The 24458-nt window shown below is 34.2% G+C and overlaps 1 pseudogene; it reads left to right on the top strand.

The window, feature by feature from the left end:
* The first annotated feature begins 13313 nt into the window (after positions 1-13313).
* LOC142345057 (soluble guanylate cyclase 88E-like) overlaps positions 13314-24458 on the top strand; it is a 60859-nt pseudogene continuing 49714 nt past the window's right edge.

The raw sequence follows: 24458 nt of genomic DNA, 5'->3' as shown, positions 1-24458 counted from the left end.
GACCGCTAAATATTATGCAAAATAATTAGTGTGGCAATTTCAACTTTGGAATGAATTGTTGAGGTATTTGGTCACATTGGGTATATTGGCATTGTGAAATTTGTCATGTAATCATGTAGGGTTACACGACCAAATGAACAATGCAAAAATACCTAACATACCCTTATATCCCATTCAATTATATCTTATTTATTCCCATTGATCATTTCGATCAATAAGTTGATTACAAAATAAAGCTCGGTATTTCGAGTACGTTTTATCATACGGATAATTTAATCTCATTTTTGGTTGTGATAGTTTTATATCAAGTCGCAAAGGCCGCTGAGGCATGACCAGACTCGTAATGCATGACCAAAAGCCGTTGCTAAATTTTATGCTAATTAATCATTATGGTAATTTCATCTTTAGCATAAAATGTTGGGTATGGTTTGAGTATTGTGTCACATTGGGAATATTGGCATTGAATATTTTGTCGTGTAACTGTATTTATCTAGTGCATTTGTTCATGGCTCGCGGGTCAAGTTCATGCCTCAGCAGCCCTATTGATTCGAATCAATCACAACCGAATATGAGATTAAATTATTTGCATAAGTATGAAAAACGTATTTAATATACCAAGTGCCAAGTACTGAGTATTTTGGCATGAGGTATTTTTGTCTTGAAACCTAATTCACTATAATCGACTGTTTAATAGTCTTAACAAATTAGTATAATCTTTCCTTTGTCGCCATTTTCCACACTTCAAGTACGATGATACGTTTGGTTGAAATGTAGTCATAACGGGTAGCCATAACAAGCACAAGTTTTTAATTGAAAAAAAAAGAATAGATCAACTTTTTACCGCTTAGGAAGCCAATTGGACAAATCAGTTGTGAGAACTAGCGCAAAAACTACAAAATAACAATGAACACAGGCAGAACTCAAAATTTAACCAACAGCTTTACTCAAAAAGAGCGTTGAAGCCAAAAAACAACAGGTTTCTTTACTAATTTTATCATTTAAGCTCAATTGCTTATAAATCTGATCTAAATGCGATTGAGCTATGATTGGAAATCGTTCTGTTCTGTAACGAGCACAAAAAGCAAAAAACAATGAAAAACAAACAGCGCCCATTTCAATCCGAATTTTTTTCTTAAAGTAAAATGGTCCACAAGTAGACCAAAACTGGTCTTTCTATTGCTGCTTGTCAATTAGAGCAAAGAATTTTTCTAAGCTTTACCGAAGCAGCTAAATTGAGAAAAAAGTCATCTTGACGATAAAATAAAAGAAGTAATTGAGATATGAAGTTATAATAGCTGTCAACTGGAAGCATTAGATTGCGTCTATAGTAGTCTTTTCCATAGCCAATTAGACTTTTGATTAAATACAAAGTCTGTACACTACAACAAGAACATCAGTTACTTAAAAAACTCAAAAATTTTCTAAAAATACAAAAAACACGTTTTGGGAGCCATAAGAACAATGCGCTTTAGTCAGAAAACACAGTAATTCATTTGAACACAATAAAACCCGTCATTTACTGAACAAATAAATGCACAAAAATGTATGTAATTGAAATGAATAATAACCAAAAAAATTGAAAGTGAGCCAACTAAGTGAACCAAATGGGACACCAAATAAGAGCTCACAAACAGACGTAAAGCAAAACTAAAATGCTTTTTGCATAAATCAACAACGAGGCCAAAATTGAACTTGCTATGGCAGCACGGCTGTTACAAAGGTAATTGTATTGCTCCAAATGAAAATGTTATGAAAATTTTAATATATAAAAATCTTGATATATTAAAAATAATTGATGCAGTTTTGATTAATATTGATTAAATTAACCAAGGCTGCTAAAAATTTAGTTTGTGAACACTTTGCGAAGTCTGATAAAACCCTACATTGTCAAAAAAGCTGAAATTTTAGCCAAAAAATCTCTTTTATCTTTGAACGTAAAACCATTGATATTCTAGATTTGAAAAGCTTTTGAAAGAGATCATTAAAAAATCTCCACGGAGAATATATCGATCGGTGAAAATTGACTGAACAAAAAAACACAGTTTAGCATATAGCTAGCTTCTCCCTCACGAAACTGGTTGGGAACAATAGTAATAATAATGAATTCAAACCATAAAAGATTTTCACTAACTTGGTTTTGTCCAACATTGGAGAAGATCAGCTTTGATTTAGAATTTCTAATGCATCCAAAACAGAAGGATAGCAGAGTTATCTAATTTTTTATTTTGCTTCCTTCTCAAAAATTTTCTCCTTTCTCCTTGCAATTTTGGGAATGATTAGATGCGTACAACACGAATTGTTTTAGGAGATTGAAAGAGCATTGTTATTTTTAGGTAACAGAGCAAAAATTTTTTTCGTCATAAGGCTTTTTTCTAGTTTTTCTAGTTTAAAACAATTTTTTACCTGCAAAGTTCTTATAAGATATTCAATAAATCAATTGGATTCAGAACTGTCTGTTTAACAAGTATTTTATGGGACCAGCCTACACCCACTTGGTAAAAGGCTCCAGTAAAATAGACACATCGGAAAGACATCATTTTCCACATATCCAATTAACGCACTTTTGAATTTTTCTAAATGCTGTAATCCATTATTGATAGAGAACCAGAAAAACGATGTAATAAAAATTTTAATCGAATTACAGCTAATTTTCATTTGTGTTTCAGCCGCCAAAATTTGTCGAATGAGCTAGTTTTGGAATAATTTTTTTTACAATACTGTCATTGTGAATGTTCGAAGAAGAATTTTGCAAAATATTTAAAATATATAGCGATTTAACCCGTTTACTCAGTTGTTTTGAAAACAAAATTATCAAAAATTTGGCTCCAAGTCATAGAAGGCTCAATATCAACTTGCAAAATTTTTTGAAGCGTTTCTAGGACTACAATTTTTGTGCCATTTGCGATCAAAAAGCTTTCAATCGAGCGAAATTGTCCGGGTGAACCATTTATAAAAATTGAATGATTGTAAAAACCACCCTTGTGGTCCACCACAACTATGCTTACACAAGTTGACAGAAATATTTAAATAACTAGTCGTTGATGACTGCTTAATAAATAAAAAAAATTCTCACCAAATGGATGCATTTTGTCATCAAATTCATTGTGAGAAATTTTCTGAATGAAAACTATGAAGTTAATTGAGTCGACCTCTCTCTGCCTATAAAAAGATAAATATATTGGTTTCTAGAGTTGATTTATGATTAATAGGCAATTGCAAACAGTATGATATTTATTGCATAGTTAGCTTTGCTTCAATTGCTCAAAATGTTTAAACACCAATTCTTCAAACAATAATAATCAGGAAGTAAGCATCGCAATGGGTCAGTCATTCTTGATCTTAGGTTTGCTCTCACCCCTAAAATGTGGTCACACATAATTTTCTTCTACATGTCTGGAAACAGACATTTGTTAATCGAAAAAGAGAAATTGAATAAAATGCGGCTCATTAGGAATGGTGCAGCCGTTTTTTGAGAAAACCATGTGACATGTCGCCAACGGCAATTGAAGGGGACTTGATTTCAGAGATTTCTTTGAATACTTCTTGTTTAGCATTGAACGGCTGTTTTCATCTAATCAGAGAAAAGTATTGGAAGTTTTTAGCTCTTATATCAACAATTCATCTCGGATAAGGTCTGTTATGCATGAATTTTTCTCGGTTTGAACCTGAGTTTCCTTTCGAAACACTTCTAAGTGGTTCATTTGGATTCCGATTATTCGATTCATTAACAAATTCTTTTCTATCTATCTCAACAAAAATATTTATTTGATCCGCTAGAACGCCAACGTTAGATACATTTCTCTGTCATCTGTCTATCAATCATTTTTGTTTATAAGTGAATGACTGAGAAGACATTTAAAGGCGGCATATGTTCTACGACAAGTCTTTAAAAGTATTGCCGACTTCTTTCCGACACAATACTGTTGTAGAAAGTTCCCGTTGCTTTGTCTAGGTTAGAATTTTTAATCCATGGATTTAAAAAATAATCAGTTTACAGTTTACTAATTTGTTAAAATAATGAGTTTACTCCAATTAGAGTTTTAAAACAAAATCCTTGAAAAGTGATAAAAACAACTTTGTTACTATTAATGTTAACTATGTTTTCCGCAACTAGATTTTTTTTGATCAGAAATCTTTTTTTACGAAAACTAGAGCATTTTTGAAGTCATTGCGAAGAAAGATATCGAGCGATCAACTTGTTTATTGAAGCGATACAAAATTTAAATGAATAATTTTCTGGGGCGTCAGTGTCTCACTGAGGTCAAGGCTTGTCAGAAGATCTTAGTTTTGTTGAGGGAACTAATGACACCATTTGCAATCGGACAGTTCTCTTCCCGTTTGGTTTAACAAATTGGTCAATTTGCCCAATCAGATAGACAGCTGTTTGTCAAAATTAACTATAATCAGTTCTGTAGTTTTTTATGCTACTACTGTAGGTGTTATTCGTACGTGTGTTGTTTTTTCTGCTGAAAAGATATTTTTCGTAATTTTGAGCATCTTTCTTACTTGGAGAATCTAAAAAGTTCCAGGTATTGCGAGAATCTAACCCAAGTTTTGGTCCAGACCCAAATTGAGCTGTGACCAGACCCAATCGAGAGCACACCCCTGTGTTTCCAGACCGAAATTACAGGGTCTGGAAAGCGGTTCGAGCGCACAGTGGTCTGGACTGTGGTCTGGTTTTGGTCTGATCAGATGTCAATTCGGTCTGGACGGTCTGATCATAGTCTTTTTAGTCTGGACCATGGTCTGGGTTTGGTCTGAACAGAGGTCAATTCGGTCTGGAGGGTCTGATCATAGTCTTTTTAGTCTGGACCATGGTCGGGGCTCGGTCTGATTAGAGGTCAATTCGGTCTGGAAGGTCTGATCACAGTCTTTATAGTCTGGACCATGGTCTGGGTTCGGTCTGATCAGAGGTCAATTTGGTCTGGAAGGTCTGATTTCGAGTGCATTATATTTTCAATATTTTGTTTTTTTTATTGAGGGATGTTGGCTCCGCCAAGAGGCAACAATAAAGCAGCGTTCCCATCAGAGACTCATCTAAAGTCCGATGACTCTGATCAGAATTAAGGAGTTTAGCTGATAGCAAATGCCGGTCCCCTCAAGAGGAAATTTTGATTAACTTGATTAACTGAAAACCACGACGTTTCTTGTGGAAAGCTGTCTAAGTTCATCCATTGAGTCAGAAATATGAACTAAGGGGTATGGTAAATAAAATTTTTTTCTCAACAGTTAGGTTTCGTTTTCATTAGCAATATTTTCAGGCTTTTCCTTAGATGATTTTAATACTGCAAACACCAGTTTTTATGAAATGAATATATTATAGCAAAATTAAGAGATTTGTTCATAATTAAAATCTTTCTCTGATCAGACTATTTTGAGCGCTCTTGAGTCTGATCATAGTCTGATTAAGGTCTGGGCAATGGTCTGAAATTGAGTTTGGACCATGGTCTGAATTTGGGTCTGATCATAAGCGCACTATAGTCAGGGTCTGGGTTCGTCTGAGTTCGTCTGGGGTCTGGACAGTGGTCTGGGTTCGGTCTGATCAGAGGAAATTTTGGTCTGCAAAGTCTGATAAGAGTTCATTTTAGTCTGGAAGGTCTGATCAGAGGTCATTTCAGTCTGCATAGTCTAGTCATAGCTCAATTTGTGTCTGGACCTAAACCTGGGAACTATTAGTTCAGTTTACTAAATCTGATCAATTGAAAAGTTGTATAATATCGTCAACACATCAAAGATAAAAAACTAAGGCATCAAATTTTTCATAAAGATTGGAACACTGCAAAAACACTATCTTGACCTTTTATGCATTTCCAAAGGACAAAGGCACATCTAAACATTGATTGGTTCAAACTATCAAAGCATATCTATTTATAACTTGAAGTGATTAAAACTAGAAAAAGTAATCATGTGATTCAAGTAGGTCAATAAACAGGGCAAAACGGAACAACTTAATAGAACAAATTTTGGATTTTACAGTTTGACTCAAGAACAGAGTGCAATTTTGTTGAGTAGCAAAACTAAAACATGATTATATTATGCATTTCTTCACTTCGTTCACAATTGCATAATCTTCTCCCTAAGCATTTTGTGACCAATGTCCGAAAAATTGAGAATATATACTCTATTTTCTCGATTTTATTGCCCGACTTTATATACTCCATTTTATATACTCAATTCTCGATTTCATATACTCCATTTTGTGGCGTTTTTTCCGTAACCCATGTTTTAGTTTTGTAGGCGTAACGAGTGACACCAGGCGAATTTAGTTCAAATTTATTTCAGAGTTTAATATATGGGCACTCTCCTTTTTCACAAAGCGTGTTTTTGAGGCTCACTTGATAACTTGGGAAAACCTTTTGTCATTCGTTTCTACGCCCGCCCTTTGTCAATACTTATTTGTTGATTAGTTTCAGAAATTTCCCGCTGGATACTAGTTACGAATTAAGAGGACAAAAAGCAGTTTTGAGGTTCCCAAGAACAATTAGGTCAATTGAATTGGGTATCAAGTACTTACCAATAAAATTCGGACAATAAAATTTTAGGCTAAAACCAAATTCTTAATTAAGTAAATGAGTTAAGCTTATTCATGAATACTCGTCACGAATAGTAAGTCCTTTCCTCGATATCAGTGTTTAATCCCAAACTTTGCGTAACTGAATTCTATTGTCAAAAGTGGTTTATGCATCCTGAAAAAAAGGGGGATTCTGAAAACACCAAATTTTTAAGATTTTTCCTTTCGAACATTGGCCACGTAATGTGGACAGTAACATCTGCAGGCAACAAGTACAAAACTGCAGGCAAGAGGTACTACGGATGTGTGAAAATTGCGATTTGCATCTATCTGCTTTGAGACATTTCCTTTTTAAATTCATTGCCAAATTTGGAATTAAAAAGAAAAACTTAAAACTCCAGAACTCCAGGGAGGAGTTGCGTAAATCTTAGAGCAAAGCAGCTTTTGTAGTTTTTAATTTATGTTCAGAAAAACATGAAATGTTTGCTAAATTCCCTAATTGTTTCCTTCTCTTCAACAATGAAAAAATGCTAAAGGTGCGGCATGTCTTCAACATGAGGCACCTTTAAATACAGAGCGTTGGAAAGTTAATTGAAGTCTCAATCAAAATAGGCCGTTCCCAACACTCCGAGAACATGACTACTCATTCAGAACAGTTTCAGAAAAATTTGGGTTTTCAGTTCTGATTCAGACGGATTTCAGACTAGTGTCTGTGTCGATTCTGACACTTCTCTTAATCAGAGCAGAAATCAGAATCACTGTTTTCTGAATTTCTCTGGATCAGAGGAAAATTCAGAATGCATTTCTGAATCGGTTCTGAGTCAGAACTAGAATAATTTTCTTTTCAACACTGCAGACACACAAAAAAATTTTCCGTCTGGTTTGATAAGTTTTGGAGCAAAATTCAAACAACTTTAACCAAAAGTTAGGAATGTCAAATTTGCTGCTGATTTCTGCTATAGTGAAACACATTGATATTGGTTTTTGAAAAATGACTGATCTCAGAAAACCGGACTTCAGTAGTTTGTCCTCCTATAGCGGTTTAAAGAAATGATTTTTTCTACGGAAATTTCATAGTTATTAGCTTTCCTAGAAAATGAGCATATTTATAAATTTTCCATAGAATTCAGAGAATAATCAGAGTCTTCATCAGAGTCTCATTCAGAGAAAAAATCAGAGTCTGAACTAGAGCCTTAGCCAGGGTCTGAATCAGAGCCTCAATCAGAAGCTGAATAAGAGTCTGAATCAGAGAAAAACCAGAGTCTGAATCATATTCTGACTCAGAATCTGATTCAAAATTTGAATCAAAAAACATAAGGACAAATCGTGAACTGAATGAAACTCTGAATCAGTAATGATGGCGTTCTCAATTTCGTTCTATTTCAGTACTGAATTTGCCTTAGCGTTAGGTACGGGGGAATTCTTAACTAAACAATGAAGAATCAACAATAATCATGAAGGATCACCATTTAACATTGAGCTTCACTTATGAAGAAACGGAAAAATCGATTCCTTTGGTTGGGTTGTTGTTCTATGCGTTTGGGTTGCTGTGTTCATATTGAGCTATAAACAGAGAAAATCACAATTTCATGTATTGAGCAAATTCAAATCATTTGAGGATTTTTAAATTTCTGTTGTCTGGCAAAGAAATAAAAGTAGGCAAAAATACTGGTTCACTTAGCAGCAGTCTGTTTCAAAGGTCAATAGTTACAAGCAGGGTTAGTTCAGCTTTATGTCTTCTTCGGGACATAATGCTTTTCTTGGATGATTCAGTGGTTTTCAAATCAAATTTTAAAATATTTGATTGAACAGTGTATTTTTGTCGCATCGATAGATCATAATAAATTCCAGCCCAGGTCAAGACTTGGTGGTGAATTTTCGTAAGAAATGCGGTTAAGCGCGGTGAAAAATAATAAATTTCCACCCTTATTTCTTACATCTTTTTGCGGTGAATGCGTTGAATCGCGTTGAATTATTTATTTTCACCGCGTTCTCAGTATTTTTACAAAAAAAAAAGAATCCTCCCCACACGTGTTTGCACCTCTGACATCCTGCGTGTCTTCAATTTCTTAGTCCACTGCGCCAACTCTCACTTAAATCTATGAAATTTCTTTTGAATTTAAATCAGATTTAGTAAACTTTGGAAATCATATGCGGTGAACTTTTGTAAGAAATGCGGTGAATTTTTGTAAGAAATGCAGTGAAATGTGTGAATTTTTTTTTCACCGCAATCACCGCTTTTACCGCATTTCTTACATTAATTTGCCACAAAAGTTGATGCGGTGAATTTTTGTAAGAAATGCGGTGAGTTTTTGTAAGAAATGCGGTGAAATGTGGTGAAATATTTGTTTTCACCGCATTTACCGCAATCACCGCATTTCTTACAAAAATTGGCCGCATTCACCGCAGTTTTTACAAAAATTTACCCAAAAACCTCGACCCGGGAGAAGTCAGTTGCCACCAATCAATTATAACAATTTAAAAGAAAAAAATGTCATCAATTCAGCAGCATAATATGATCGTTGTCATTATCGATTTTTTTTAACATTTGTGGTTTAGATTTTTTAATGGTTGCGATAAATGCGGCCGAATTTGGAATACTTATTTCCACCCTTAACCAAGAAAATGAAATGTACTTTTTCTTATTACCACCAGGAAAATGTTATATCGACATTTTATGAATGATAAATCCTTTTCTCTCTCACTATGCAAAACTTTAGGTACGAAAAATCCTTATCGGATGAAAAATGATGTCTGGAGAAGAATGTATATTTTGTTTTGTCAACAATAGCAATAGATGAAAAAGGTATCAGGTTACCCCTGAGAAACAAGAATTTAACAATCATTCCATTGTTTCACACTTTACCATTGAAATGTTCAAAGATTTTCAATGAAAAGTTCAAGTAAAAATTCAACTCATTTAGGGATTTTTAAATTTCTGTTGTCTGGCAAAGAAATAAAAGTAGTCAAAAATACTGGTTCACTTAGCAGCAGTCTGTTTCAAAGGTCAAAAGTTACAAGCAGGATTACTTCAGCTTTATGTCTTCTCGGGGACATAATGCTTTTCTTAGATGATTCTGTGGTTTTCAAATCAAATTTAAAAATTTTTGATTGAACAGTGTTTTTTTGTCCCATCGATGGATCATAATAAATTCCAGCCCGGGTCGAGGTTTGGTGGTGAATTTTCGTAAGAAATGCGGTTAAACGAGGTGAAAAAAATTTTCACCGCTTATTTCTTACATCTTTTTGCGGTGAATGCGGTGAATCGCGGTGAATTTTTTATTTTCACCGCGTTCTCAGTATTCTTACAAAAAAAGAATCCTCCCCAAACGTGTTTGCACCTCTGACCTCCTGTGTGTCTTCAATTTCTTAGTCCACTGCGCCAACTCTAACTTAAATCTATGAAATTTCTTGTTAATTTAAATCAGATTGAGTAAACTGATTTCGCGGTGTTTCGCGGTGAATTTTTGTAAGAAATGCGGTGAAATGTGGTGAATTATTTTTTTTCACCGCAATCACCGTTTTCACCGCATTTTTTACATTAATTTGCCACAAAAATTGATGGGGTGAATTTTTGTAAGAAATGCGGTGAATTTTTGGAAGAAATGCGGTGAAATGTGGTGAAATATTTATTTTCACCGCATTTACCGCAATCACCGCATTTCTTACAAAAATTCACCGCATTCATCGCATTTTTTACAAAAATTTACCCAAAAACCTCGACCCGGGAGAAGTCAGTTGCCACCTATCAATTATAACAATTTAAAAGAAACAAAATGTCATCAATTCAGCAGCATAATATGATCGTTGTCATTATCGATTTTTTTTAACATTTGCGGTTTAAATTTTTTAATGGTTGCGATAACTGCGGCCGAATTTGGAATACTTATTTCCACCCTTAACCAAGAAAATCAAATGTACTTTTTCTTATTACCACCAGGAAAATGTTATATGCACATTTTGTGAATGATAAATCCTTTTCTCTCTCACTATGCAAAACTTTAGGTACGAAAAATCTTTATCAGATGAAAAATGATGTCTGGAGAACAATGTATATTTTGTTTTGTCAACAATAGCAACAGATGAAAAAGTTATCAGGTTAATCAATTCTCTAATTGTTTCCTTCTCTTCAGCAAAGAAAAAATGCTAAAAGTGCGGCATGTCTTCATTATGAGGCACCTTTAAATACAGAGCGTTGGAAAGTTAATTGAAGTCTCAATCAAAATAGGCCGTGCCCAACACTCCGAGAACACGACTACTCATTCAGAACAGTTTCAGAGAAATTTGGGTTTTCAGCTCTGATTCAGATTGTTTTCGGAATAGTGTCCGTGTCGATTCTGATACTTCTCTTAATCAGAGCAGAAATCGGAATCACTGTTTTCTGAATTTCTCTGGATCAGAGGAAAGTTCGGAATGCATTTCTGAATCGGCTCTGAGACAGAACTAGAATAATTTTTTGTCAACACTGCAGACACACACAAAAAACTTTCCGTCTGGTTATTGATAAATTTTGGAGCCAAATTCAAACAGCTCTAGCCAAAAGTTAGCAATGCCAAATTTGCTGCTGATTTCTGCTATTGAGAAACATATTGATATTGATTTTTGAAAAATGACTGATCTCAGAAAAACAGACTTCAGTAGTTTGTCCTCCTACAGCGGTTTACAGAAATGATTTTTTCTACGGAAATTTCATAGTTATTAGCTTTCCTAGAAGATGAGCATAGGTATGAAATTTCCATATAATTCAGAGAATAATCAGAGTCTTCATCAGAGTCTCATTAAGAGAAAAAATCAGTCTGAATTAGAGCCTTACTCAGAAGCTGAATAAGAGTCTGAATCAGAGAAAAACCCGAGTCTGAATCATATTCTGACTCAGAATATGATTCAAAATTTGAATCAAAGAACATAAGGCCAAATCGTGAACTGAATGAAACTCTGAATCAGTAATGATGGCGTTCTCAATTTCGTTCTATTTCAGTACTGAATTTGCCTTAGCGTTAGCTACGGGGTGATTTCTTAACTAAACAATGAAGAATCAAGAATAATCATGAAGGATCACCATTTAACATTGAGCATCACTTATGAAGAAACGGAAAAAATCAAATACTTTGGTTGGGTTGTTGTTCTATGCGCTTGGGTTGCTGTGTTCAAATTAATCTATAAAAAGAGAAAATCACAATTTCATGTATTGAACAAATTCAACTCATTTAGGGATTTTTAAATTTCTGTTGTCTGGCAAAGAAATAAAAGTAGTCAAAAATACTGGTTCACTTAGCAGCAGTCTGTTTCAATGGTCAAAAGTTACCTGCAGGATTACTTCAGCTTTATGTCTTCTCGGGGACATAATGCTTTTCTTAGATGATTCTGTGGTTTTCAAATCAAATTTAAAAATTTTTGATTGAACAGTGTTTTTTTGTCCCATCGATGGATCATAATAAATTCCAGCCCGGGTCGAGGTTTGGTGGTGAATTTTCGTAAGAAATGCGGTTAAACGAGGTGAAAAAAATTTTCACCGCTTATTTCTTACATCTTTTTGCGGTGAATGCGGTGAATCGCGGTGAATTTTTTATTTTCACCGCGTTCTCAGTATTCTTACAAAAAAAAGAATCCTCCCCAAACGTGTTTGCACCTCTGACCTCCTGTGTGTCTTCAATTTCTTAGTCCACTGCGCCAACTCTCACTTAAATCTATGAAATTTCTTTTGAATTTAAATCAGATTTAGTAAACTTTGGAAATCATATGCGGTGAACTTTTGTAAGAAATGCGGTGAATTTTTGTAAGAAATGCAGTGAAATGTGTGAATTTTTTTTTCACCGCAATCACCGCTTTTACCGCATTTCTTACATTAATTTGCCACAAAAGTCGATGCGGTGAATTTTTGTAAGAAATGCGGTGAATTTTTGTAAGAAATGCGGTGAAATGTGGTGAAATATTTGTTTTCAACGCATTTACCGCAATCACCGCATTTCTTACAAAAATTGACCGCATTCACCGCATTTTTTACAAAAATTTACCCAAAAACCTCGACCCGGGAGAAGTCAGTTGCCACCAATCAATTATAACAATTTAAAAGAAAAAAATGTCATCAATTCAGCAGCATAATATGATCGTTGTCATTATCGATTTTTTTTAACATTTGCGGTTTAGATTTTTTAATGGTTGCGATAAATGCGGCCGAATTTGGAATACTTATTTCCACCCTTAACCAAGAAATTGAAATGTACTTTTTCTTATTACCACCAGGAAAATGTTATATTGACATTTTATGAATGATAAATCCTTTTCTCTCTCACTATGCAAAACTTTAGGTACGAAAAATCCTTATCGGATGAAAAATGATGTCTGGAGAAGAATGTATATTTTGTTTTGTCAACAATAGCAATAGATGAAAAAGGTATCAGGTTACCCCTGAGAAACAAGAATTTAACAATCATTCCATTGTTTCACACTTTACCATTGAAATGTTCAAAGATTTTCAATGAAAAGTTCAAGTAAAAATACTGTTCACCAAAATTGTCTTTTTAAAGAAAGATTTCCACTGTACAAATTGTTGGAGAACTTCCAAACTTGGAAAGCGTGACTGGGATTTATAACTTTAAATAATTAACAGTTTTCAAATACAATACCATTTACATAATTTGGTTTATAAAGATTGACGAGTTCTAATAACAAAATGTACAAAAATAGCTTTGCATAACACTTTATATAAATTGGCTTAATTCCACTGCATTGTTAATATTTTTCACCAAAGGTTGTAGGAGCGGAAGGCTTTAACAATTTGACCCCCTCAATCGAGGGAATACTTTCCCATTGTATTCAATACTCATTAAGAAGATAAAGGTCTTGATTAATTGCGACTAAAAGAATGTATGGTTTGTTGTTGGAGAATGTGGCAGAGGTGATCAAGATGAGTTATGGGGAGGACAAGTGGGATGAGATCAAACAGAAGGCAGAAATCACTCAACTGGAGTTTGTCAGACATCAGGTCAGATCAAATGTTATCAGGAAACACACAAATACCATATAGTATAATAGATGATGTCTAATAAAGAGAATCGTGGGAAGTTCTGTTTATTAGTATAATATTGGTTGTATAAGATTAGTTTGAATGAACCTGGCATTTCTTCCGCAATCCCATTTGATAAAACCGATCAAAAACTATCAAATTTAACCCGAAAATGACCACTCTCGGGAAATTGACGTTTTCGTCGTTTTTGGGCATTTCTGATTGTTTTTTGATATCTATTTAAAGGAAGTCAAGAGTTTTAATTCTTCGTGCAACAAACTTTGAACAGCGTAATTTGCTATAATTGTCTACGTTTTCTGAAATTTTCTGTCGAAAACGGTCATTTCTTACGCTTTTCGTGTCAACATCTGAAGAGCAGAAACAATCGCTTGCCAAACAACTTTTGCTCAAAAAGTTCAATCAAATACTTACCAAAGCATTTAATAAGATACTGTTAATTTTGTCTGAAGACTTTATAAACTAGAATTTCACAAGGAGACTCGGTATTGTGCATTTGCACATAATGTTTCGACGCCCCTCATCAACAGTTTTGACTGGATTTTCTATCACTAAAACTGTCAAAAACACACACACACACTGATCATAAATGAGCCGATGAGCGATGGAACCTAAAATTGATGGGGAGACAGGATAAACAAAAAATTCAATGAACAAGGACAAACGTTAAATACGACCAAAAATCAATATCTGTTTTTTACAAACACTCAATAACAAAAGCAAAACGGTGTCATAAAACCAGACAAAGGTCTAAAAAGCATAAGATAAAGCAAAATACCAAAATCTAAATAGCATCAGAAAAAATAATACTTGCTAAAAAACAGATGGGACAGTTCTTTAATTGGACCAGGTAAAAAGTCGGCAAAGAAAGAACAAAAGGGCAAAATTTGAAAATACGTTCTTAACTTGGAAACAATTAAATTCAAAATAAAAAACACTACTATCAACTGAAATTTTTAAGCATGCTTGTGTTGACAATCCGAGGAACACATTGAGAGCTGTCAGTATCCAGAAAATCATACAACTACAAAAAAGACAAATGCATCCGAAAATCTAAATTTCAATTGAACCTGGGAGAAATCGGTGTCGAATCCGTTAAACCTTGAGCTCCTCAATAAGAGCATTATATAGTTTCAGTTAATCTAACCGTCAGAGCGAATGGAAGCAGTCATTAATGTTGAAATGTGACGAGAAAACGAAAAAGAAACTCGAAAATGTGCAATTAACCAGAAACTACAAAAATTTGAAAAGTTGAAGTAGCAGAGCCACAGAAGCATTAACTAAAAAACAACTAAAGTAAAAAATATATAGATAAAAAAAGAAGATGCAGCCTGTCTTTACTGAGATTGCGATGAAAATTGAGAAAGGAATGATAAACAATGGAAAAGTTAGCAAAATCACTGATTTTTCAAAAATCGTGTCCTTAAAAACTCATAAAAAACGTAAGCTTTTAGCTAAAAAAATAAAAACCTCTGGTTCTAGTTTCCAAGAAGACCGTTGTTGCTCTCATTAGTGGAGACTAAGCGTCATGATTAAAATTAACAACGAATACAGGCAGAAGTCGAAAAACCAAAAAACAATTTAGTAAAAACTGTTGAAGCCATTAGCACCATAAGCAATCAGCTGAAAATCTTGTGAATGTATATTCGGGTCATATACGAACTTCAGCGGGCCCTAAATTCGAAGAGAAGTAAGAAAAACAACAAATCGAATAACAAGCGTTGACCAGCATCAGAAACTGACAAAAAATTATGAAGAAAATTAGTGTCAGAGACATAAAACACATAATGTCAAAGCTCTAAAACCGCAACTTAAAACCATTAAGGAAATCATTTCGCTCCCACAAAAAATGTCTAAGAGAGAATAGACAATGAAGCTAGGTTACATGTTGCTAAATTGAGGGAACAAAACTGGTCAGAGTCGTTTAATGTTTTCAAAAAAGTTATTCCAAAGTCATTAATACCTTTAGCTGTCAACTAAGATCCTTAAACACGTTCATTTATATCTCCAGAGGGAACTATTCAGAACTCTGATAATCCAGAACATTTCATGCAACAAAGTAAAGAATAAAAAATACAGGCAAAAGTCAACTATTTAATAAAAATTCGTGAGGAGAAAGCGTCGAAGGCGTTCAAACCATATTCTGTTCACCTTAAATATTAGATATTTCACCTTTTCGAAATCATTAGTGTGATATGTGACCTATTCTTATTTTGATTATGTCACATAACATCATAGCAAAACCTAAAACCTCAAACAGCGGCAAATGCTCAAAAACCAAAAGAAAATTATGAAACTCGAATCAAAGCCTCGTAGTATCAAAGCCTCGTAATATCTCAGACGGACCTGAATCCTCAACCTCTAGGTTAAGAGACCTGAGTTCTAGCCAGTAGGTTACATTTAAATTGGAACAATCTGTTCAAATAACCAAGTGCCTTGCTCCCTTAGTTTACCTACACTTATTTGTGTTAGCATCAAAGACATGCATAACTGGAAGCACGAAAATGCTATTCAGTCTTTATAACATAATATGTCTAGTGTTCTCATGAATAAATTATCTTGTTTATGATGGCAGGATCCAGATGGCTTGAAACTGTTGCGAGATTATACATATCTTATGTTTTCATTGTGCTCAGCAGCGTATCAGAACCCGGAAGACAAGAGTTTTGAATCAGTCTTGTGGATTTTCAAACGCTGCTTAGCCATGGTTTCTCTCGTTTTTCCAAAATATAAAGGGATAAGCCCAAAGTTGAACAAAAACGAAAAATATGGTCAATTGGGTTTGCGTATAAGTCGTCAATTCCGCTTATCAATTTTTTTTTTCACTTAAAGTTTTATAAAATGATTAGATCAAAAAATTTCAAATACTCATATGTTGTCCGAAAAAAATCACTGTATGATTTTTAAAAATGGCTTTATTTTCAGAACTAATAAAACTTTTCAATAAAGCTACAAAATGGTCTCGATGACACCGGCCATAGCCGAGACTAAGAGAAGATAAACAGGAATTTAAAAAACAACAACAAACAATATAATCTATGATAAGAACAATGTCTATTTTTAGAAAAACACTTTATAAATAAGTCACGAAAGCGTCAAATAAAACCTAAAATATCAAATTGGTATTTTTGGTAGGGAAAAATTGACCAATCCTCAATGAGATTAAGGAAAAAACAGACGAATACAGAAAAAAAGCGAAATTAAAATTTACTTTCATATTTTGTGAAAGCCATTTATTTCAAAATCAAGACAACCAATTAAGTTAAAAGTCCACCACTATCGATTTGAATCATTCTTCAGGTTCCTACTTAAATCCAGATGATGCCATTGAGTCCTTCCATTATCCCGAATATTGAAAACGACTACAAAAAAACAAAAAATAGGCCAAAATCAAAATTTCACTTCTGTTTTGCAACAAAAAATGGTTTTGAAACCGTTAAAACCTTACGTTATTCACTACTAATATTATATTTGTTTAAAAAAACATTCTCTCTACTCCAGCGTTATTGACGTGACAATCCGAGAGAGCAACAAAAACAGCCTTAAATATGGGGAAATGTGTAAAAGTCAAAAAATTTTATGAAAACTGGTTGTATCGAACCAATTTAAACTTTAACTCAAATTTATTACCAATGGAAGGATTTTTTTTATTCTTAGAACAAATTTAATTTAACCAGTATATAATGAAACTACGCAAAAGTTAACAGAATTATGAAACAAGTGGCATTTTTTAAAAATTAACTGACATTTTCTTCAAACAAATATATTCAAAACATCAAAATAATTAGGTATCAACTGAAAGCATTGAATAGGTTCAAATTATCAATTCCAACTGGAACTTTTAACTGTCTTATTTAATCATGAGATCGCAAAAAAGAACGATGAGGACAAAATAAAAAGTGGTCTCTGGATTAATCTTTGTGAAGCATTAGTTGGTCAAAACTTCCACAGAAGCAAAAACTTCCACGGGAAAAGAGGAAGCAGAGTGTTTTCTTGTATAAATGAAAAATAGTCAGTTACCAATGCTTAGAAGTGGAGTGAAATACTTGGTCACATTTTGCAACTTTATCAAAACTCTTTTTGTTTCTCGAACAGTTAGTTATTTTTATGACCATCTTCAATTCATCCTTGAAAACTAACTTTACAAAAGCTTCTTCGCATTCACAACAATTTACTATAAACGAATCTCAATAAACTTAATCTTTTCTTTTCCCGGCAAAAATCGGTTCTTCTGTGCCCCAAAAACGCATTTAAGAACTTTCGCTCTTAAATGAAACCAATTTTCATTAAAAAAAAACTGTTTTAGCTTTCTTTGTTAAGTGCCACTATGATGAAAAAGGCAGCCAGAAAAAGATTAACGTAAGCAAAGTAAACATCTAGGCAAAAATATGAAATAGATTTTTAAAATGGTGGCTTATTGGGAGAGGATTATTATGCTCAACAGGGTTGTATTCAGTCAATTTTGATCGGTCGATAATTTTATTCTTGAGAGTTGTGAGTAGAATAAAAAAGCACCATGGTAAAACAGATAATGAGAACGTTATTTCTATGAATTTCCATTTTCCCTAGGAGAAACACTGATTTAAAACTTTGTCATCATTCGGCTGATTTTCGTTGTAAAAACCATAGCGCTCTTCATTTCATCCATAAAGGTAGAGGATTTTTGTTCGACTGTTTGATCCAACGTTTCGGCTGCAATTTTGACTTTTTTAAACCAAAAATTGACATAAACTATGCCTCTCTAGCCCAGCAGATACCTAAAAATTGATAAAAATTTCCTTTGCGAACTTGTCTAGTGAATTTTCTAGTTCAGATTTAAAAACATTATATTTTAGAATTGTATTATAAAATGATTTCAAGCAAAAATGCATGGTTTTTTAAGAAACTATTTTTTTTAATAAATTGTGGATCCTGAGATTTGGCACAGTAAAGTGTTTTTGATAGAGGCTCAGCATCATAAAATCTATTTTTGGTTTTGATATTGATTACACAGTGGCGTTGTTATTTTTTTTTGTAGAAAACAGCGCATAGTAGTTATGGCTGCGGCGAAGTTTTTCATAAATTTTGAAAAATTCTTCATTTTAGCTTACAATTATTTTTTTTCTGTTGTCTTATGACTTGTTGATTTCATGAATTGCGTGAGTTTTTCCGTTGTTTTCAGTCATTATTTGGTGGCTCGTACGGCATCGAATATATTTCTTTAAAAATTATCACTGAAATTTTGACGTTTGTCACACTTTCAATCTCACATCTGTGAGTCTGTAGCTTTGTCTTTTTTATGACAGGTCCCATTCTGTTTGTAATGCGCAAAACTTAAAACTGTTTAGCAGTCTTTTGCCCTAACTAATGCTTTTTTGATTTAATACTACTATTTTCCTTTAATTTTTGATATACGGAATTTCGCACACCTTTGAGGTTTTTGTTCTTATTTTGTCGCACTATCACATTGAAAATAGTTCCTATTGGTGTTTAGAGGAGGGTCAATTGAACATAAACAATGTTTTTTTTTATTAGTTTAAGGTTTCTTTGACTTCGGCACGGTTTTCTGGGAACATTTTGTTGTCTTTTCTCAGCAACCTTCAGAAACAATGGACTTGTTTCAGATAAAACGCAAACCATTCAGAATCAGGCCCAATGAAGTTCAAGTGAATTTCAAAAGCCCATGAATGATTTTTTCTGTTCATAGTTTTTGGTTTCCATGACTTTAACACAGAACGTTTCCAAAATTTTATCGATCTAGCTTTTTTTAAATTGAAAAAGTAAGGTTAATATGACTTTTGTAATCATTTGGATTCAGTAAATTCTCTTCAATTTTGAACTTTGCCGCTTTTTGTTCGAGTTTTTGTTGCTTGTTACATATTCTTATGACGGACAGGTTTCATCTGCTTTCTATTGAAATCAAAATCAAAATGTTCAATTTACGTTTTATCTGATGCCATTGTGACATTACAATAAATGCTTTTGTGTAAAAAAGTTATCATTGAGTTTTTGTAGTAAATAATGTTTGTTGATGCTGTTTTATTTCTTGGTCTTGTCTCGATGTCTCATTATTGGCAGGTCTCTTCGGTCCTCTAATCTGGCGTTATATAATTTAATTTAGTGGTTTTAGTTTCTACCATTGTTTTTCAAAGTATGTAAATTTTTGAAGGTTTCCTTTCTCTTTCCCATTTGGTAGACAATTATGTCAAAAGGATGGATGATCGGACTCAAAATATTATGTGCAACATTACATTAAAAAGGCTAAATAAGCTCTAAATCTTTGCGGGCTCAAGGAAAGATTAACGCAAGATTAATGCTACAATAATCAGTGAAATCTTTGGAAGTTTAAAGCCAGAAACCGCATGTTTTGTTTCCAGCTCATTCACAGAGAATCTCAAATGTTTTTGCGTTTCTTAGCATTGGAATCGCGGGCTGGCCTGGATTTTAAAAGCCTCTATCCGTTTTCATTGAGCAGTTCAAAAAAGTGACGTACTCTTGATTGTACAACGATCATACACATGTTTGATATCAGATATGATCCTATTATGACCTCTGTGAAATATAACTGTCAAAACATTGGGTCAATGCATTCATAAACAATTCAGAGCAGCTTTGTCGGCTTAACTCTTCACTGCTATCTGTGCGAATGAAATCAAAATTTTTGTCTCGAAAATTATCAAATTCTGGATTTTTCTCGACTGTTTCAGCCATACAGTGAGACGTACATGTTCCGGATCTGCAAGGCAGCCAGTGATGTTCTGGGTTTGAGTCTGAATGACTTGATGTACAAGTTCGGAGAGACATTCGTTCACCAGATGACCAAAAAAGGATACAGGGACATACTTCGGGTAAAAACATACGCCATGTTAATTTCAGGTTTTGTGGTATGGTCGAGGTTTCACACCCCCCCCCCCAAAAAATTTGAGCTGTGGGCTACGACGTGAGAAAAAATGTTTCACCGAAAAAATCTTGTGGTGGTGAACGCAATGAATTGCTGTTTCTAGGGGAAACTTTTTTCACGGCATTCACCTATAAAATCTTGTAAATGTTTGTAAAATCTTGTAAAAGTTTTACAAGGTGAAATCTTGTAAAAGTTTTACAAGATTTCACCGCAGTCGCAGCGAATTGTTCCTTTAGCGAACTTAACCGTTGCCAGTGGAAGTGGGTAACTATAGGTTTTCATACCTCAGAATGATCAGAATCATAGCGAGCTTATTCGCTAGTACATTAATACATAATGACTTCAGTTCAGCTAATTAACTTTATGACATATTAATTTGAAGGTTCTGGGGCGAAATGTACGTGACTTTGTGAATGGGCTGGACAATCTGCATGAGTACTTGAAGTTCAGTTACCCGAAGTTGAAGCCACCCTCTTTCATAGTGACAGAGGAGGACTATGCAGGCATCACACTCGAGTACAAGAGCAAGAGGAGAGGCTTCACTTACTATGTCAAAGGTATGACAGGGAAAAGGAGAACAAACAACCGATTTCCATCTCTTCTGTTCGCGTACCCCCAGTTAATTGTCTATTTGCACCCCTCAAGTGCGTGTTCTATTTTTGTCACAATGATTTCATGTAATGGCTCCTGTTCCACAGTTGGGGAGCGCATAGCGTACGGTGAGTGCAACGAAGAAATTTCGAAAGTTTTTGGCTCGATTAAACGGGTCGAAGTAATGAAAAGAAATTACTCAATTGGCTTAGTTGAAAAGCCATTTTAAAGAGCACAAGGGCCATCAAATTTTGCTCCATTTGTGCCGCGAATATGACTACAGTATTGAACTTAAACAAATCGAGTTCTTACACACTAAAAAAGTTCAGGTAACCAGAAGTTCAGGTTAAGTTCAGGTAAAAAAGCACCTGAAATACACTTGAACTGAATTTCAGGTAAATTTTCACCTGAACAAGTTCAGGTGTGGTTAGCTGAAAATAACTTTCATTGCATTCAGCAGTGAAACAACAAAAATTTAGCAGGAAACTAAAACAGAAAACAAATACAAACTTTAGGAGAAACATCAACACATTTATTAGGCAGTGTCCAGGTTTTTTTAAAATTTTGCAAAGTTACGGTTAAGTTTAGCATCAAATCTTCCCACTCTTCAGCTCTACTGATGTTTCTAGTTCGAAGAAGTATTTTCGGAACCATTTGGGGTTTCTGAAGTGAACACCAATACTGAAGTTTCTAATAAAACGGTTCAAAGAAACTTTATTTTTTTTAAATCATAACAACAGGAAACGCAATGGTTTCAAAGTGGATCAACTTGAATCCAATTTCTCTTCCTTTTATATTAAATATATAAAGCAGGTCTTCTCGTTTAACTAAAGGTCAGGACAGTATTGTGGGCATGGGTGTTCAATGCACAAGGACACATGAGCACCCATAGATACATTACTTATGTCGAAATTGTCCTAACGCGTAAGGTGACATAAATGCTCACAAGCTTCGCCGTAGCGCTCACAGTTGATATTCTGCAAACGATCTAATTAGGAAAACGAGTCTTAATCCAACCATCACTTTGATAAAAGATAAATTACAGTTTTATGTCGGATGTGAACTGAAATGGAAAAGGGCATTGCCGAGTTGAAACAAATCAAGAAGTAAACGAATGAGGCTGTTATCCTCTGGGCATATTATCAAATTACAAGAGATGCTACAGATCAAACAATACGGGATCTCTTTATGTATGCCCGTCTAACTTGATAAAAGCCATAACAAATCGAAGGCAAAGATATATGCCTAAGACCTGTTTGTGCTATAAGTCTCAATTTAAAGATTGGGGGGGTTGAAAGTGTTAAATTTATTAAAAAAAGCAAATGCAAAAGAACAAGCTTACCAATTACCAGTTGAGTAGTAGTATTATCGGGATGAGCTTGAAGGCGACTGTTTTCACACTTCTTGTTGTGCGTTGATGATCTGTTAGGTTAATCGAAAAAACTTAGAAAAACAATATACGAAGTTGTTGTTTATTTTGCAGGTTGTTAAATTGTTGTTTACTGCTTAAACAGTATAATTTTAGAAGGTATTCTAGTCAAAATTTACCGAAAAGTTAAAAAGGACTAGCTCAGAACAATAATCATCTCATCCTGCTTCTTTTTCTCAATATTACCAGCGAAACATTGGGCCGATAGGGGGCGGAAAATCATGTTCACGTTCAATCTTAATCGAAAGTTTTCCTAATTTTTCCAACTGGCCAAGAAATCGAGAGAACTAACTCGGCTCATCTCACAAAATTAATATTGTTTTTTCCTTTAAAAAATATTGAAAAAGAGGAAGCTTTTGAGCCTGTTTCATCCTTGCGTAGGCGCCTTAATTCTTCCATTCTGTTCGTTTAACCTTGAAATTTGTGAGGGGATTTATTGCGTTTTTTCAGATGCACCTGCATTGCGTTTAGTAGTTCCCATAAGTTGCAAATGTCAGTCAAAGACCGGGTAAATTGAGCAGTATTACCGGCGCCTACTCAAATTTAGTTCTAGTTCTAGTTTGAATATGTTCCTGGATAATTCAGGCCTAAACTGAGGCTCGTTTATCAATTAGAAAATTAAAGGCTCAAATGCTAAAATATTGTAAGCCTAAGCGCGCGTTAATTTGTTTGGCGGGTGCTAAGAATACTTGCTTGTAACTAACGCTTAAATGTATGTGATTGATTTCCTTTGCGGGGTTAATTATCCCTTTGTTCGTTTAGAGCAGCTCTGTAATTTTACAATATGAATTGAGTTTTGCAACGCCAAAGCATAATATTCAACTAAGTTTGGAGTTTGCGAGCAAATTTGTTTCTTATTAAAGCTTAAATAGATTTGTTGTCTTTAGTTTGGATTTCAGGAGGCAAAATACAACCATCTATTTAGAATGTCAAAACTCGGAGTTACAGACAATTTGAATTTACAACCGAATCCAACTAAAACAAAATGGTTTACAGCATGAACCGTTTAAGCCCGGAGATTCAGTTGTCTAGAGATATGAACAGATTAATCACTTATCTAGGTCGAAGAACATAGAATGAATAAAATTTGAAAAGCAATAACAACAAATACGGAATTGAAATTAAGAATAAGTAATAAATAAGTAAACAAATGATGAAAATTTTACGTCCGTATGACAGAGGCATTTCAAGGAGTTCTGTAATTTCTCAGAAACTTTCATCCAAATAGAAAATAGAATAGATTTCTCGATATTTTTTTTTGTTTTTAGGCTCTCAGTGTAAATTTGAGAGGAAATTTTTCGGAAGATAAGACTGCGCTGAATCAAAATATGGGACGAGCAGCAATTTCTATGAAACCGAACCTTTTTTGGTTCCAGACTTTTTCACTCAAAATTTTAATTCATGGAAAACGTTCTCACGTATATTGATCTGGGTACATTGGTTGACAAGACATATTTTGGCCAATAGTTACTTTAAATCGTTTTATGGAATAAATGCTTCAATATTAATTCGGAATAATATTAACTGTTTCCTACGATTCCTACATATGGTTTGATGATTTCGTAACTGGATAAAATCTTTTACATTTACGCAAAGTCTTGTAATGCATCCGGCAACCTTTAATGAAGGTCTGTATTCAACTCATATTTTCTCCTCGCGAATTATATCCCAGTGGAGCCCAGGTTGAGGTGCCATCCGGAAGTGACGTCTGATCAGACCGTTGTATACGAATCAGACCGTTGTAACCTCTGATCAAAACATCCCAGACCAATGATCAGACTAATGTGCACTCGAAAAACAGTGTGTGATCGAAGTGCGCTCGAAACTTTCTCTGATCAGACTTTGCCAGACGGAAATTACCTCTGATCAAAACCAAATCAGATCATTGTCCAGATGATTGTGCGAGCATGACCCAGACCGAGCGCACATCATTGTCCATATGGTTGTGTACTTCAGATGACCTCTGATCAGACTATCTCCAGACCAAAAATGCAACTGGTCAGAACAATTTCTCCACTTCTTC

Source organism: Convolutriloba macropyga, chromosome 8 (assembly GCF_964194025.1).
Source record: "Convolutriloba macropyga chromosome 8, txConMacr16.3, whole genome shotgun sequence".
Lineage (NCBI taxonomy): Eukaryota > Metazoa > Xenacoelomorpha > Acoela > Convolutidae > Convolutriloba > Convolutriloba macropyga.
Note: the sequence above shows the minus strand (reverse complement) of the source record. Positions and strands in the feature narration are given on the sequence as shown.